This window comes from Carcharodon carcharias, chromosome 13 (assembly GCF_017639515.1).
Source record: "Carcharodon carcharias isolate sCarCar2 chromosome 13, sCarCar2.pri, whole genome shotgun sequence".
Lineage (NCBI taxonomy): Eukaryota > Metazoa > Chordata > Chondrichthyes > Lamniformes > Lamnidae > Carcharodon > Carcharodon carcharias.
Genome location: NC_054479.1, coordinates 30,155,725 through 30,173,195, shown reverse-complemented (window position 1 = coordinate 30,173,195; position 17,471 = coordinate 30,155,725).

Here is a 17,471-nt window from a genome sequence, read left to right as displayed (position 1 = left end):
CTCTCCTATGAAAAGCAAATTGCCATATTTTGAGGTTGGTTTTTTGGTCAAGATTTTGACTTCTGGAATTTTTTGGCTGAACACAGACTGCAATAAATTGGGATCCATCTTTAGCAGTGTTCATAAAATCATGAGAAATATGAGCAGGAATAGGCCATTCGACCTGTCGAGTCTGCTCCACCATTCAATAAGATCATGGCTGATCTGACTGTGGCCTTAACTTCACTTTCCTGTCTGGCCTCCAGAACCCTTGACTCCCTTGTTGATCAAAAATCTGTTGAACTCAGCCTTGCATATATTCAATGACCCAACCTCTACTGCTCCCTGTGGAAGACAATTTCAAAGACTAATGACCCTCAGGGAAAATTCCTCCTTGTCTCAGTCTTAAATGGGAGACCCCTTATTTTTAACCTTTGCCCCCTAGTTCTAGATTCCCTAATGAGGGGAATCAGTCTCTCAGCATCAAGCCTGTCAAGCCCCCCAGAACATTTTATACGTTTAAATAAGATCACCTCTCATTCTTCTAATCTCCAATGAGCATAGGCCCAACCTCCTCTGACTTTTCCTCAAAATACAACCCTTCATCCCAGGAATCAACCTAGTGAACCTTCTCTGAACTGCTTCCAATGCAAGTATAATGCTGGAATGTGTAACCAATAGAATTAATGGGTGACATACATCCCAGTATATTTAGATGTTTAAAACAATTTGTTAACCAATTTTGGCCGGCAATACACACTTAACCCAGTATTTCTCCTGAAAGATAAAATCCTGTTGCTAATACAAAGTTCCAATTTTTCACTAACTAGAGTTTCTAATCTGTTAAATATTTCAATCTGTTCATGTCATTGGGCAGTATGAACTCCTGAGAATAGCAGTGCCAAATGTTCTGCTATGCTTCCATTGTAGTAGTTCTACCTGGGCAAGGCTCTAATCTAGTGTTGCCACTGAAGTTAGCGATACTGATGCACGTGGTTCATTAGTATTTTAATTTAGGAGCATTGTTCTCTGGACAAAGGTAGTTTTTAACCTGTAAACCTAGGATATTGGCATTCTATTTGACATGTTTAATTTATTTTCTGTTTGCACTTGCACTTAGGCTTGGTTGTGTTTATGAAGCCAGAAGAAAACAATTACTGAAGTGGTACAACCAAATATTGATGCTGTAGCTTTGCGAAGTAATTTTTTTCATTGAAGTTTTTCCAAATACAATGGGGTGGAGTTTCTGTGATTGAGGGATAAATTGTGTCCAAAACTGGTTTAGTTTTGAATATTATTTTCCACCCCTGCTCCCCTTCCCCACTTGAGTTTTGTGGTCAAACTCATTTGCATATTGCCAAGTCTAAAGTCTGCCACAAACCAGGCAGTGTTTGAGAATGTTAATTTTGCTGGGAAAAATATTCTTCTTTTGAGTGGTAACCTGTTGCAGCTTTATCAATGCAGCTGAAAATGGGCTTATCACAAAATATAGGCATTTTTAATCAGTGTCTAGCCCAATACCTCTAAGTAACCTGATTTTAGATAATTGAAAATTACTTAAAAAAATGCAGAAATATGTTAATTATATTGATGTACAGTAGTTTTTCCTTAAGCTGTTTGAATAACTTTTGAATGTCATTTTAAAAAAAATTATTATACGTCCCTGTGCCCAAAAGAACCACCTTACATTTAAGAGCCTCCTAGAAAGCTCTCAAACGGACATAATTAGCGAGAACTCAGTCTGGTGATGAAACAATCATGTTTTGTGGGTGGGCTAGCTTGACGCACGATGCTTTTGAAGCTAACGCAAAAGATTGCAGAAACTCGATTCGAGCTGATTGCAGAATTTCAATTACAAGTAACAATTTTTTTGCACTATCTTGGCTGATTTTGGGTAAGTTGCACTTTTAAACAAAAAAGACATCACAAAACAGAGCTGTAGTAATTATAGTTCTGATAAATGTAGAACTGTAGCTTTAAGAATAATCCTGTGTAAACCAATGAGTTAGCAGCGCGGGGAACCTCTAGGAGAGTGTTCTTCTTTAGTTATAGAGTGAGATGCACAAATGTTGCTGCTGCCTTGTAAATGAAGATCAATGTTTCCACCAAGAAAAGTTGCCTGGAAACTCAACTCTATAACAAACTGGCAATGAGGATAAATCAGATCCAGTGCTGTCCCTCACCTAGTGATTGTCAGTACCCAAGATAATTAAAAATAAAGGAAGATATGCTCATTCGAGATTCTGCAGTTTTGCAGAATCAATCCCTTTGAACTAGCCACAGACAACTGGTCTTACTATATAGCATGCCTTGCATTCTACTTTCAAGCCAACGAAATCACGGGGGAGGAAAAGACGAGAGTGATTCTCCTGAGTGTTTGTGGGAACAAGACCTATGGTTTAATTCGAAGCTTGATGGTCCCCAGTGCCCCTGATTTGAAGACCTTCAGTGAGTTAGTAGACCTCATTATGTGACACTTTCAACCCAAGTCCTCGGTCACAACGCAGAGGTTCAGGTTCAATTCACAGAATAGAGCCCCGGGGGAGACCATTGCTGCCGACGTGGCAAAATTAAAACAACTAACAGAATACTGTGATTTCGGTGAAACCCTGAATGATACGCTCATGGATCATTTGGTCTATGGCGTGCAAAAGGATGCTATTCAGCGAAGGTTGCTGGTTGGAGTGGATCTTGACTTTAAGAAAGCATTAGAAATAGCACTTGTGATGGAAAGCACTGTAAGGAATTCACGAGCGATTTAAGAGGTGCAAAATGGTGCCATTTTCCTAGTTGGGAGGAATGGTCAGCCAAAAGTGCAAAAAGCTGGGACTTTGCCGTGAAGCGGGAAACCACCCCCGCTATCCGAAAATTTAGAGGAAACAGCTTAGCAGCAAATTCGAAAACTAATTTTTATTGACGTGGAAACGGTCATGCTCCTAATGTTTGGCAATTTAATAAAGTGGAGTGTAATTTTTGTCACAAAATTGGCACATATTGGCACATTTCAAAGCGAGATTAAAATAGGCTTCCAGGCAACAAACAAACAATCCAATGAAATATATAGTGTGGAAGAGCCAGAAACAACCAATTCTGACATTTATTCCTTATCCAACATGAAAGTTGGGAAGACAGAGCCAATTACTGTCACATTGCAAGTGAATGGTAAACCCTTAAAAATGAAAGTAGGCACTGGTGCTTCTACCACTGTACTAAGAGAACAAACTTTCAGATACTTAAATAAAGGTGCTCAATGATTAAATATGGAACAAATCCCTGCCAAGTTGAAAATGTACAAAGGCGAAGCAATACAGGTAAAAGGTATCACCAGAGTACCTGTTTATTATAGACATCAAACAGCACAACTACCAGTGATGGTATTAGAAGGTAGAGAACCAAGCCTTCTAGGTTGAAATTGGATGAGGGAAATTAACCTTGCTTGGCCAGTGAGATTTCAAAAGGAAGCAGGAAGAGTTCCTGAGTTGGAAAAGAAACAAGGCAAGGTACTTCAGAAGGAGCCGGGAGAGTCCAAGGACTGGAACTGGATGAAAAAGGAATGTGTAGCTATTCAGCAACCTGAAGAAATGAAGGCTGTCTTAAACAACGATATGAAAGAACAGCAGAAGAAACTCAAGGAGACTCTGCTGAATTACAGAATTCAAGATGAAGCAAGTGAGTTTCGCAAAGAAAGGAAAACCTGTTGAAAGACCTTCACACACTACAAGAAGCCCTCAGGTCAAAGTTTGTACCTGTGGAAAATCGTGAAGAAAAACAGAAAGAATTTAATGTCACTCTGCACAAACTGAAGAACCAGTTGGTAGAGAAGACGCAGCGATGTTCAAGGTTCCAGGAGGAAGCCGACAGAAGAGCTGAAGAATCAGCTGAAAGAAGCTAAAGAGGCTTTGAAAACAAAAGCTGTAGAATTTTCCAAGATGTGAGTAGATAATGAAATCATGGGTAGCTCAACTATTGAACTAAGACAAGTTGAGATTTCACCTGAGAAGTCTGGCTGACAGTGAAGTCAAAAAGAAGGCCTTGGTGGTAGAAAGAAGAAGACATTTAGGAAGAGGATGCAGAATTACTGATGAGACACCGTCTTTGAACAAGACTAAGTCCGATACTTCCCAATTTGGAGGGGAAGGTGGCGAAAAGTGAAGGAAACCAAAAAGCGACTCATGATTTGCATAGTCGTGAGTGACAATTTACTGTTGTAGAAGCAGTATATGTAAGGAATTTCGGTGGAGGACTGAAGTGGTTACCTGGTAAAGTAAGCTCTATGAATGGACCTTTGTCGTACCACATGGAAGTGGAGGGCTGGATCACGCATTAGCATGTGGATCATTTAAGAAGGGAGATAGCTCAACAAAATGATGTTCTACCTGTAACTACTGCTGAACCTGTGGTTCCTGTTGAAGTTGCTCTAACAAGGATAGACTTGCCCAATGTCTCAGTTGGAGTGGAAGGCACTGAACTGCCTGTGCCTAATGAGAGGTACCTGATAATGTGGTTCCAGAGAATGTGGTTCCTGCCAAAGAATCAGAAGTTGTGGAGCTACGGCGTTCCACATAGATCAGGAAACCACTGGAAAGACTGAACTTACAATATTTACACAAGTCATGAAATTACAATGTCATGAGAGAAACATCCTTGTAAATACAAAATGTACAGAAAACTTAAAGGGGGAGGAATGTAGTAATTATAGTTCTGATAGACGTAGGACTGTAGCTTTAAGAATAATCCGGTGTTGTAAGATCATATGATCTGTGTAAACCAATGGGTTAGCAACATGGGAACCTCTAAGAGAGGAGTTCTTTTGCATACATGTAGCTGCTGTTTTGTAAATAAAATTCAATGTTTCCACCAAGAAAAGTTGCCTGGAAGATCAACCCTATAACAAGAGCCATAACTAGGCCATAATTTCTAATTAAAATATAATTTTGTACACTGGTAACGTTCAGTTCTTGTTCGCAGGGTGCCTCTGAATCCTAGGAATTGATCTAGTTAACCTTCTTTGCACTCCTAGGGCAAGTATGCTCTTCCTACGGTAAGGAAGGCAAAACTGCGCACAGTGCCCCAGGTGTGGCCTTACAAAAGCTCTGTATAATTGTAGCATGATTTCATTACTCTAATACTGTAATCTATTTTTAACGAAAGCTAACATATCATTTGCCTTCCTAATTGTTTGCTGTACCTGCATGTTAGCTTTCTATGATTCATGTACAAGAACACCCAGGTCCCTCTGAACACAAACATTTCTCAGTCTTAGCATTGAGAAAATAGTCTGCTTTTTATTTTTCTGACCAAAAGGGATAATTTCAACTTTCCCCACATTACATTTCATCTGCCATGTTCTTGCCTATTCATTCAACCTATCTCTATCACTGTGCAGCCTCTTTGCATCCTCTTGACCTCATATTGCCAGCAAACTTGGATACGTTACACTCAGTCCCCTCATCCAAGTTATTATAGATTATAAATATCTGAGGCCCAAGCACTGATCTTTACCGTATCCTACTAGTTACAACCTGCCAACCCAAAAATGATGCATATTATGGAGTTGAGCCAACATTTCCATGCTAGAAAGGGTGGGTTCCAAGTTCTGCGTGAATCTTTACCAAGTTGGAGCTGGACTCTTTCATGCTGTTTGACAGTGACAACAGGCTCTGACAGGCCTGTCAATGCACCACGCATCTCTGTGTTGTATGTACATAGGCTGCCCATCAACCTTCTCCTGTAAGCTGCCCCATTAAAGTCCTCAACTGAGTTCTCTGCAGCAGAACTCCTCTGTGACCTTGCTCTCCTGTGACCTTGCTCTCCTGTGACCTGACACATATTATTCTTTCCTCCTGGCCTGGCTGCAACCCACTTTTAAAAAAAATTCATTCATGGAATGTGAGCTTTGCTGACTAAGCCCAGCATTTATTGTTCATTCCTAGTTATCCTTGAGAAGGTGGTGGTGAGCTGCCTTCTTGAACCTCTGCTGTAGGTACATCCACAGAGCTGTTAGGAAGGAGGTTGCAGTGCCTGAAGTTTCACCATGACCTGATCTCATCTCCATACTGCCCTCTAAAGTATGTGCAGTACAAGTATCTGAGCTGGTGGCTAGGAGTATCAGATCAAGTGATGGTGCTTCTCTGTCAGATTTCTGCTCTTGCTGAGACTCTTCATGGTGAGACTGCACTATGCTGGCCAGGCAGCATTTCTTGGGTATTTGAGAACAAAAAGGTAGAAGATGAGGGAGGGGGTTTGGGTGAAAGTGGTCCATGGCCATTTCATCTGCAACTTGCACTTTACAACAGATAGCAGGATGAGGGCAAAATGGGATCTTGGAAGGTGCATAAAGCATGACCATACCAATGTTCTGAATGTTCTTGATGTCGTCAAGAAGAATGGCCTCCGTCATTTCTGGTCCAATAATTTGCAGCACCATCTCCTTCAAGAGGCTTAGGATGTAGGCTTGCCTCTACGCCACTGGTTCTCTGCTGCTTGTCACCTTGTCTTGCACAATAGAGGGAACAGTAAAGTGAGTGTGTTGCATTGTGTTTGGGTGATGCGCCTGTCATAGTTGAATCACTGTCTCCTGCCAATGCAATATGGGTGTCTGCACATATGAGCACATGCACCCTAGTCTGCACAGACAACATTCTGTTGCACCCAAAATATGGGTTTTGCAGGCAGGAAACATATGTAGTTCTTAACATCTTAAGATTCTTAATATTTTATAACCACAGTTGAATGGCAGAAAAAATTATTAAATAGTTACATTTTCACTAACGATATTCAATCAGCACGGGCATCAAACAATAGCTTCACTCTCACCATGACCGGCCCTACTCCCAGTTATATTGAATAATTGTCAAAGAGCCATCGTTAACAAAAGAGATCAGAAAAATATTGCTGATGCTACGACTCAGAAACACAAAACTCTGCAGGTATTCAGCGCAAGATGCTGTTCGAATGTCTCCAAGATTTTCTTTTCGTTAGTTTGCTGCTTTAAATTATTGCATTCACTTATGTATTAAAATGATGCAAAAGTTTCTTTTCCTCTGTGACACTATGAATTTAAATCCAGCAGTGTTAGGTCCATGAAATCCCATTCTGCTGCCAGACTGATACAATGTGCTCACAGCTGAATGAGTCTGTGAAACATTGAACATGGCAGAGAAACAGTAGAACTGTGCATGTGCAGCATTGGCAGAAAATACAGCCTAGTTAATAGCTAGGAATGTGTGGAAGCTGCAAGATGTGGATGTGAGGCTTGCAGCATTGCTAAGTGTGAGGGGGAGGTGGTGTATCTGCATGTTAGCCATGAGCCTTGATGACTGAGTAATGGAGATGTGGTGCATTGTGTAGCGGGTAGGAGATATTACTTGAAGACGCACTCATTGACCATGACCATCCATGTGAGGTTATTAAACCACCTTCACTGCTGTTCAATTCTTTGAATTGACCACCATGGCTGCTTGCTTCCATTTCCTTCGTAATATGTGCATGGAGGGATTGCTGGTTCCCTGTGGAAACATACTCTCACTCCTCCTGGACTAAGGTCTGCAGCACCACATCAAGGAATCTGGGAGTTCTCACTCTGGCTTGTTGCTAGACTTATAGTCATATTCCTTTTCCTGAAAAATGTTTAGAGACAGTTGCACCAGCTTCTGCAAGCTGAATGTACCTCGCCCTTAAGAGATGCAGGCTGACTTTAAGAAGTTTAACTTGTGCTCGCCGCGCACACAACTGGACCCTCTGCAAAGTTTGCATTCCGTCCACAGTGTGTTTAATACTGGCAGCATGCCACAAAACATGGTGACTAGCGGCAGCATGAAGTTTGCATGTTGCTTGCATTACCTTCAGGCATCAGGGATAATCATGTATCTCAATCCCCGTTCCTGCTCACAGGCCTCATTGAATTTTTAGCTATATAAGTCTCTGATCTAAACACTGACTTCAGTAACTTCATATGATAGCTATATCCTCATTTGCAAACTTGTTTTAATTTCACAAATCTTTGAAAGAAAACTTGCACTTATAAAGTGCCTTCAAATCCTCATGATGTATAGTAAAGTTCTACAAACAGCAATGAGATTGTTCACGGACAGTAAGAGAAAACACCTTCTGTCCGTGAAAATGTGTTTTGAATGTGAGGTGTGCGTATTTTCTTACCCTCAGAGTGATTGTCCCAATTTAAATAATTCCAGCAGCAAGCTCTTTTGAGTTTTAAGATAAAGGTTATTTACTATCCCACACTTGCCCCAGAGATTTAAAATGTGATGTCGGTCTCGGTCGACTCACACACACTATCGCTCACACAAAGATTAGAGATGGATGAAGAAAAAATATGATTACAATGTATAACTGTTTCAGTCTCTCTTTCATGGCAAGCCTGTAGTTTTTAGATGTTTTGATGGCTTTTAGTTAAAGTGAAGGTCTTGAAAGCAGAGGATTCTCAGTAAGGTGTGAGGCTTCCTGTAGTTGAATTGCCAGGAGGTTGGCTTTCAGGTGATTTTCAAGTTGAAACAGGCTGGGGGAGAGTCCTTCTCGCACTTTCAAGGCATTGTGGTTTATTAACATGGCTGCTTAGTTGACTTGCAGCTGGTCGATCGCTTTTCTGATGGGCTCGGATGGAACTCCGATGCTTAAAAGCAGACAGAAAAACATGACTGTGCCCATCATGTTACCTGTACAAGTTCAAAGTCTTATGTCCCAGAAAGATGGTGTGTTTGTTACACTTCCTGTGTTTAACACTTGAAATTCATCTTTTCTAGTTTGGATGAGGGGCCATTCAGACAGACCTGAATCTCGAGCAAATACCAGGATTAAATATGGACATTCACAACCATTCTGGAAAATTCACACATCCCTTTTTGTTGATGGTCTATCCAAAGAACTTATAGCATTCCAGCTGACTCGTCTTTCCATTTCACTATGGACAAATGAAACATCAAGTTTTGATGTGTTGAGATGAATGTGAAATGAATCCCAGCAGAATACTAAAGGTCACATGATTTGCAATGGCCATTTTAATAGCCCGTTGTGTTCAAAATTGTGAAGTATTGTCTGGAGCATGACAAGATAAATGACTAGATCATTGTTTCTCTGTAATGGTATTGGTTGAATTAGGAATGTTATTTAGGGTAAGTTTGGAAGCTGCTGCCTAAGAAGCCTTGGTGAGTTGCTACTGTGCATCTTGTAGATGGCACACACAGTTGTTACTTAAGGAATGTTGGAGGTGGTGGTTAGGATGCCAATCAAATGGGCTGCTCTCTCCTGGATGGCGTTGAGTTTCTTGAGTGTTGTTGAAGTTTCACTCATTCAAAAGTTGGGGAACATTCCATCACACTCCTGATTTGCACCTTGTAGATGTTGGACAGTCTTTGGGGAATTGGGAGGAGAGTTACTCGCTGCAGAATTCCTAGCCTCTGACCTGCTCTTGCAACCATAGTACATAGGAACACACACAATAGGAGCAGAGGTAAGCGATTCGGCTGCTTAAGCCTGCTCTACCATTCAATAAGATCATGACTAATCTGTTTGTGTTTCATGTTCTGCATTTCCATCTACCCAGATAACCTTTATTCCCTTACCTAACAAGAATCTATCTACGTCTGCCTTAAAAACATTGTGACCCTGCATCCACTGCCTTCTGAAGTGGAGTTACAAAGTCACACAACCCTCCGTGAGAAGAAACTTCTCCACATCTATGTCCTATAAAGGCACCCCCTAATTTTAGGGTACCCCCTAGTTCTGGACTCACTCGCAAGAGGAAACATCCTTTCCACGTCTACCTTGTCAAGATCATTCAGGATCTATATACTTCAATCAAGTCATCCCTCACTCTTCTAAACTCCTGTTGAATCAAGCCCAGCCTGTCCAACCTATCCTCATAAGACAACCTACTCATTCCAGGTATCAGTAACCTCCCCTGAACTGCCTCCAACGCATTTATATTCTTCCTTAAATAAGGAGACCAAAACTGCACACTGTATTCAAGATGCAGTCTCATCAATGCCCTGTATAACTGAAGCATAACATCCTTCCTTTTATGTTCAATTCCTTTTGTAATAAAGATAACATCCATTAGCCTTCCTGATTACATGCTGTACCTGCATGCTAACTTTTTGTGACTCATGCACGAGAGCACCTAGATCCCTCTGCACTTCTAAATTCTGCAGTTATTCTCCATTTAAGTAATATTCTGCTATTTTTTCTGCCAAAGTGAAAACTTCTCATTTTCCCACATTATACTCCATCTGCCAGATTTTTGCCCACTCACCTTTTTTTAATCTATTTCTGTCTACAGACCCCTTATGTCTTCTTCACAGTGTTACTTACTACTTATCTTTGTGTCATCTGCAAGTTTAGCTCCCAAGCCTTTGCTAACCTCATCTAAGTCATTGATGTAAATTGTAAAAAAGTTGAGCCCCCTGCAGGACCCCACTAGTCACATCCTGCCAATCAGACAATGACCCATTTATGCATACTCTGTTTCTACCAGCCAGCCAGCCAATCTTCTATCCAGGACAATATGCTACCCCCTACGCCATGAGCTTTTATTTTCTGCAATGACCTTTAATGTGGCACATTATCAAATGTCTTTTGGAAACCCAAGTACAGTACGTCTACAGGCCTATCCACAGCACATGTTACACCTTCAAAGAACTCTAATAAATTGGTTAAACATGATTTCCCTTTCACATAACCATGTTGACACTTTCTGATTACCTTGTGTTTTTTGAAGTGCCCAGCCTTCACCCCTTTAATGATCAACTCTAACATTTTCCCCACGGCAGACATCAGACTAACTGGCCTTTGGTTTCTTGCCTCCGTCCCTTCTTGAAAAGATTATATTTGCCACTTTCTAGTCCGATAGAACCGCTCCAGAATCTAGGGAATTTTGGAAAATGAACACCAATGCATCTACTTTCTTATTAGCCGCCTCCTTTAAGACCCTAGGACAAAGTCCATAAGGACCCAGAGACTTGTCAGCCCGCAGCTTCATCAGTTTGTTCAGTATTGCTTCCCTACTGATTGTAATTTCACCAAGTTACTCTCTCCCCTCCACCTCCTAAACAAGTAGCTATTACTGGAATTTTTAAAATATCCTCTATAGTGAAGACAGGAACAAAATATTTGTTCATTTCATTTGCCATTTCCTTATTATCTACTATTAGCTACCACTCTCACTCTCAAGAGCACCAATATTCACTTTACATACTCTTTTCCTTTTTAAATACCTGTAGAAACTCTTGCTATCTATTTTAACATTTCTAGCTAACTTCCTCTCATACACTAATTTCTTTCTCCTGGTTAACCTTTTAGACATTCTCTGCCTTTCTTTATACTTTGACCAATAAGCTGACTTGTCATCACTCATCTCTGTGCAGTTATATGCTTTTTCCTTAAGTTTGGTGCTTTCCCTAAATTCTTAGTTAACCATGGATGATGGATCCTCCCTTTAGAATTTTTCTTTATAATAGGAATACTCTGAATATTCAGAATATTCTGAGTATTCTGAAAAATCCCCTTTAAATGTCTGCCACTGCAGCTCTATTGAACTATCACCTAGCCTAGATCCTAGTTAACTTCAGCTAGCACAGCTTTCATGACACATAGTTGCCCTTATTTAAGTTTAAAATACTAGTCTTAGACCCATTCTTCTCCCTTTCATACTGGATCTAAAGTTCAATCATATTGTGGTCACTGCTACCTAGGGGTGCCTTTACCCTGAGGTCATTCATTAATCCTGTCACATTACACAATACCATGTCTAATATAACCTGCTGTCTGGTTAGTTCCAGAACATGCTGCTCTAAGAAACTATCTCAAACATTCTCTGAACTCTTCATCCAGGCTACTACTGCCAATCTGACTTTTCCCGTTTATATGTAGATTAAAGTGACCTATGATTATTGCTGTTCCTTTATCACAAGCACCCAATATTTCCTCTTGCATTATTTGTCGTTCTTTGTGGTTACTGTTAGGGGACCTGTAGACCACGCCCACTAGTGAATTCTTTCCCCTGCTATTCCTCATCTCCACCCAAACCAATTCTACATCCTGGTCTCCTGAACTAAGGTCATCTCTAACTATTGCACAAATGCCATCCTGGATTAACAGTGCTACCCTTCCACATTTACCTAGCTTCCTATTATTCTTGAAGGTCATTTAATCCTCAATAGTCGGGACACAATCCTTATCATCCTGCAGCCATGTCTCCATAATGGCTATCAGGTCATATTTATTTACCCAATGTACGCTATCAATTTGTTTATGAATGCTATGCACATTCAGATTCAGAGCCTTTAGTTTTATCTTTTTGTTATCTTTGTGACATTTAGTCTTGATTCTTGGTGCATTCTTAGGTTTTTTTTCCTCTTTGTCCCTTCCTGTCATTCTCTAACCCTCATTTCCCATATTACTATTCTCCTCTTACCTTGCCTCTACTCTTTGATATACCACATCTTTTCATATTTGACCCCTTGCCCCCACTATTTAGTTTTAAACCCTCTCTAATTATTTATTTCTATTTATCTCTATTAATGTGGCTGGTTATGCTGAGCTTCTGGTCGATGGTAGCCCCTGGGATGTTGATGGTGAGGGATTCATTGATTGTAATGCTGTTGAATGTCAAGGAGAGATGGTTGGATTCTCTCGTATTGGAGATGGTCATTGCCTAGCACAGGGATTGCCAAGGGCTATCATCTGAGGTTGTAGGTGCCAAGGGATCAATGGCAACTGTCGAGTAGAGACTCTGGCTGGACGGTCCTGGGATTAGTGCTGAGGCTCCATTACATGTGCGCACACGATTCTGTTCCTAGGTGCCATCAGAACCTTAAACGGTTGTGGACAAACCATTGTCCCCTATTCAACAACTTTAACTCCTCAACCACGGTCAACAAATCTCGATTCCACACCCCCCCCTCCCCGCCCATCCCTACCCTGCTCTCTCTCTCGCTGGGGTCACACCAATTCCAATTTTCCAAGCATTAAAATGCTTTTACTGGGAAAAAGTTTGGGAAACAATGGCTTCATACTTGTGTGGCATGAATATTACTTGGCACTTATCTGAATGTTGTCCAGGTCTTGCTGCAAGTGGGCATGCTCTGCTTCATTATTTGAGGAATTACAAATGAGACTGAACACTGCAATGATCAGCGAATATCCCACCTCTGCTGGAGGAAAGGTCTTTGGTGCAAGCAGCTGAAGATTGTTGGCTAAGAGCACTACCCTGAGGAAGTCCTGCAGTGATGCCCTGGGACTGAGAGAATTGGCTTTCAACAACCACATTTGCCTTCATTTTGAGCTTGTTGTGACTAACCAATGAGAATTTTCCCTCCAATTCCCATTGACTTCAATTTTACTAGGGCTCCTTGATGTCACACTCAGTCAAAAACTGCCTTGATGACTCTTGCCTCACTTTTGGAATTTAGCTCTTGGATATGTTCAGACCAAAGCTGTAATGAGATCTGGAGCCGAGTGACCTGACAGAACCCAAACTAAGCATTGGTGAGTAAGCCACTTGTTAGCATTGTTGATGACTGTTACCATCACTTTTTGTTTGAGAGTAGACTGATAGAGCAGTAATTGCCTGGGTTGGATTTGTCCTACATTTTGTGGGCAAGGAATACCTGGGCAAATTTCCACATTGTTGAGTAGATGTCAATGTTGTAGCTGTACTGGAACAGCTTGGCTAGATGGGGAAATTGGCACTGATGTGCAAAGCTCCCCCATCATTGAGGATGGGGATGTTGGTGGAACCATCTTCCCCAGTTAGTTGTTTAACTATCCACTACCATTCACAACTGAATGTTGTATGAATGCCAACTTTCAATCTGATCAACTGGTTGTGAGATCACTTATCTCTGTCTGTAGATGTTACTTCTGCTGTTTAGCATGCATGGAGTCCTGTGTTGTAGCCTCACCAGGTTAATACCTCAACTCCAGGTATACAGCTGGCATGCACTCCCACACTCCTAATTGAACCAGGGTTGGTCCTCTGGCTTGGTGGTAATGGTAGAATGAGGGATATGCTATATCCTAGTAGGGGGTGGGATAGAGAGAAGGGATCAAAATGGGCTAAAAGGTAGAGATGAAACAATAGATCGAAATAAATTTAAAAATAGGCGGGAAAAGAAAAATATATTTGTAAAAAAAATCATAAATTATTGGAAAAAGGGGGATCAGAAAGGGGGTGGGGATGGAGGAGTGAGTTCATGATCTGAAATTGTTGAACTCAATATTAAGTCCTATATTTCTTAGGTCTGATGAAGGGTCATATGGACTCGAAACATTAAATGTATCCCTCTCTGCAGATGCTGTCAGACAGTGTGGCTAGTTCTGGGGCACTAGTCTTCGGTACTACAGTTGAGATGTTGTATCCAGTTCCTTCAGCCATTTCTTGATATCATGTGGAGTGAATCAAATTGACTGAAGACTGGCATCTTTGATGCTGGGGACCTCAAGGAGGCTAGTTGAGATGGGGAAATTGGCACTGATGTGCAAAGCTCCCCCATCATTGAGGATGGGGATGTTGGTGGAACCATCTTCCCCAGTTAGTTGTTTAACTATCCACTACCATTCACAACTGAATGTTGTATGAATGCCAACTTTCAATCTGATCAACTGGTTGTGAGATCACTTATCTCTGTCTGTAGATGTTACTTCTGCTGTTTAGCATGCATGGAGTCCTGTGTTGTAGCCTCACCAGGTTAATACCTCAACTCCAGGTATACAGCTGGCATGCACTCCCACACTCCTAATTGAACCAGGGTTGGTCCTCTGGCTTGGTGGTAATGGTAGAATGAGGGATATGCTGATCTATGAGTTTACAGATTGTGGTTGAATAACACAATCCTTGTCATCCTGCAGCCATATCTCTGTAATGGCTATCAGATCATATTTATTTACCCAATGTACACTATCAATTTGTTTACTTTATGAGTGCTATGTGCATTCAGATTCAGAGCCTTTAGTTTTATCTTTTTGCTGCTGATGGCACACACTGCCTCATGGATACCCAGTTTTGAGCTACCAGATCAGATCTGAATCTATCCCATTTAGAATGATGGCAGCTGATTTTTTTAACACCCCCCCTTCTTCCTTTCTGTCACTTAATGGGCTGTGGTGAAGGTTGATGACCTTCTCTGACTCTGTACTAACATCACTGTGTAAGCCTCAGACAAAGTGGTAAAATATAGTTGAATACCCTTCTGTGAAAGTATAAACATCCCAGGAGTGAGATTATATGATATTGACTTTGAATTTCCTCAATATCTGTTGTGTTGGAAAGTTATGCTACTCACCACCAGAGGGAGATACCTGTAGATTTTCTGGGTAAGTCAGCCAGTGGTGCAGTGTTTATTACAGCACTTGGGTAGCAGGAGGAGGCCCCAGATTCTCTTACCTTGATTTCTTTTCCACATTTGAACCATGCTGGCGGTGGGGGATGGCAGGCTCATCTTCCATCCTCTTGGGCAATCACAGGCCAGCTGTGTCCCATGGGGAGCATCTCCCCAAAAAGCTGTGAATTTTTCCACTAAAAGATAGGAGGGATGATGTGGCACTTCAGCTAGGTCCCCAAAACAATTCCAGACAGCTGTCACTTTGATAGTGACAGGTAGATTTGGCAGTGAGCAAGGCTGAAGGTATTTGGTGAGGTGGGTCAGAGATGTGCAATGGCAGCCTTTGGGCAATCATACTTGTTACAGCCAGAAGTGGGTAGAATGGCTCCCTTCTCTTTTCACCTCTCAGTTGACTGTAACAGATGTTTTAAAAGAATTTGCTTGCTAGTTTGGTGAATGCTTAACTGTTGAAGTGCTGTGAGTGTAAAAGACACACATGGACTGATTATCTTGACAGTTTTAAAAGGAAAAGAAGTAATATTTATTGTACTTAAACACCTGATATGTTTTTTAAAAAAATTAATTCCAACTCACTCTCTCACATACATTCAAAAGATTCACACACAAACAGAAGTAAGATGCAAAAAGAGGGAGGTTAGGTGAATGGTTTGAGAGTCCCAAAACTGAGACAATCATATATAGCTCCTGTAGGTTGACGACTTGGAAGGTTTCAGGCTAGGTTCAGTGATCTTCCAGATTCTGCGCTAAAGCAATTTACAATGTGGACAGGCAATCACCCGTCTCCTCCTCCTGGAGTCAGCAGTTGCTTGGTTGTTGTTAAAGACTCTGCTTGTGGTGTTTGACTGCTCAGAATACAGGCAGGTTATGCTTGCAGAATGGCTAGAGAGAAAAAGGGACCAAGAGTCTTCTCCATTCTGTTATCCCCACATGGTCTTTCTGCATTCTGACTCTGGGAATCGGTGCCTTTTAACACAAAGGACTAACTTGCTGTCACATGACCTTCTCTCACAAACTAACCAGTTACCAAAAATGGTCATTATAAGCACATTTCGTGTCCATTGTTTAAAATGATTAGAGTAAGATGGTTGGTGAGGCCCTCTTCAGCCAGGGTCCATTGTCCAGAGTGATTGAGTTTATCAGCTTGGTCCTCATCCACCTGAATAATTAGATTATGCCTGAATATCTTTGGAATAGGGGTGGTGGTGGGCAGCTGCTCTTGATTAATATGGTTCTCACTTTCCCATAGAGAGTACTGCAGTAAAAAGCAGGATATTCTGAGCAGAGCTCCCAGGTGGGTGGTGCTTTTGCAAATAAACTCCATGGTTTTGGACTGGCAGATCATCAAAACTGCCAAAAATATTGAACATGCTTACATTTGACATATTAAGGCACATAAACAGCACATGAGCTAAATGTGAGTGTCTTCAGTTTCTTTAGTGCTGAATATAGCAGCAAATTCAGGGATGTTATCTGTATGTATAGTTGCTTTCTAGATTTTAGTCCAAGTGATGTACTTCCATTGGCACTCTGGAGTGATTTGTTGGTGTTGATGACTGGCACAGAACCTAGTAAACTAAAATTCCTGTTTTAAAGGAGCTGTACCATGTATCTCTCAATCCACAAACCATTAATTCTAGCTTCAGGTCACTCAGCATGGAAATGACTTGCTTTTAAGGAGACTTTTGAGTCTTCAACCAACTTTTTGACTAGAACTCCTGACACCAAAATATTGAGCCCATTTTACCATTACAAGTCAGCTTGGCCTCCATCTCAATCATTCTTTTTGGAATATAGAATGCCAGCTGAGATTAAGGGCTGTGTGTGTTGCTGGTGGCTGTGGAAAGGGAGACATTAAAAAATATGAATGGATATCTTGGATTAGTTTTATATCTTTAAAAATTACCCTGGAGCAATCCCATTTCAATTATCCATCGGTAATTCTCCCCAAAGTTTGGAATACTGCTTCCCGAAATGTGATACGGATAATTTTATTTATCCTACCACTTGTGTGTTAGAGATATAGAGAATGCAACAGTATAATCAAGAAAAGCAAATTACAGCCACAAATTGCTTACAGACATATTGATCTTTTTAAGGAAGATGTGTGTGTTTTTAAAGAAATACAAGCAAGGACAC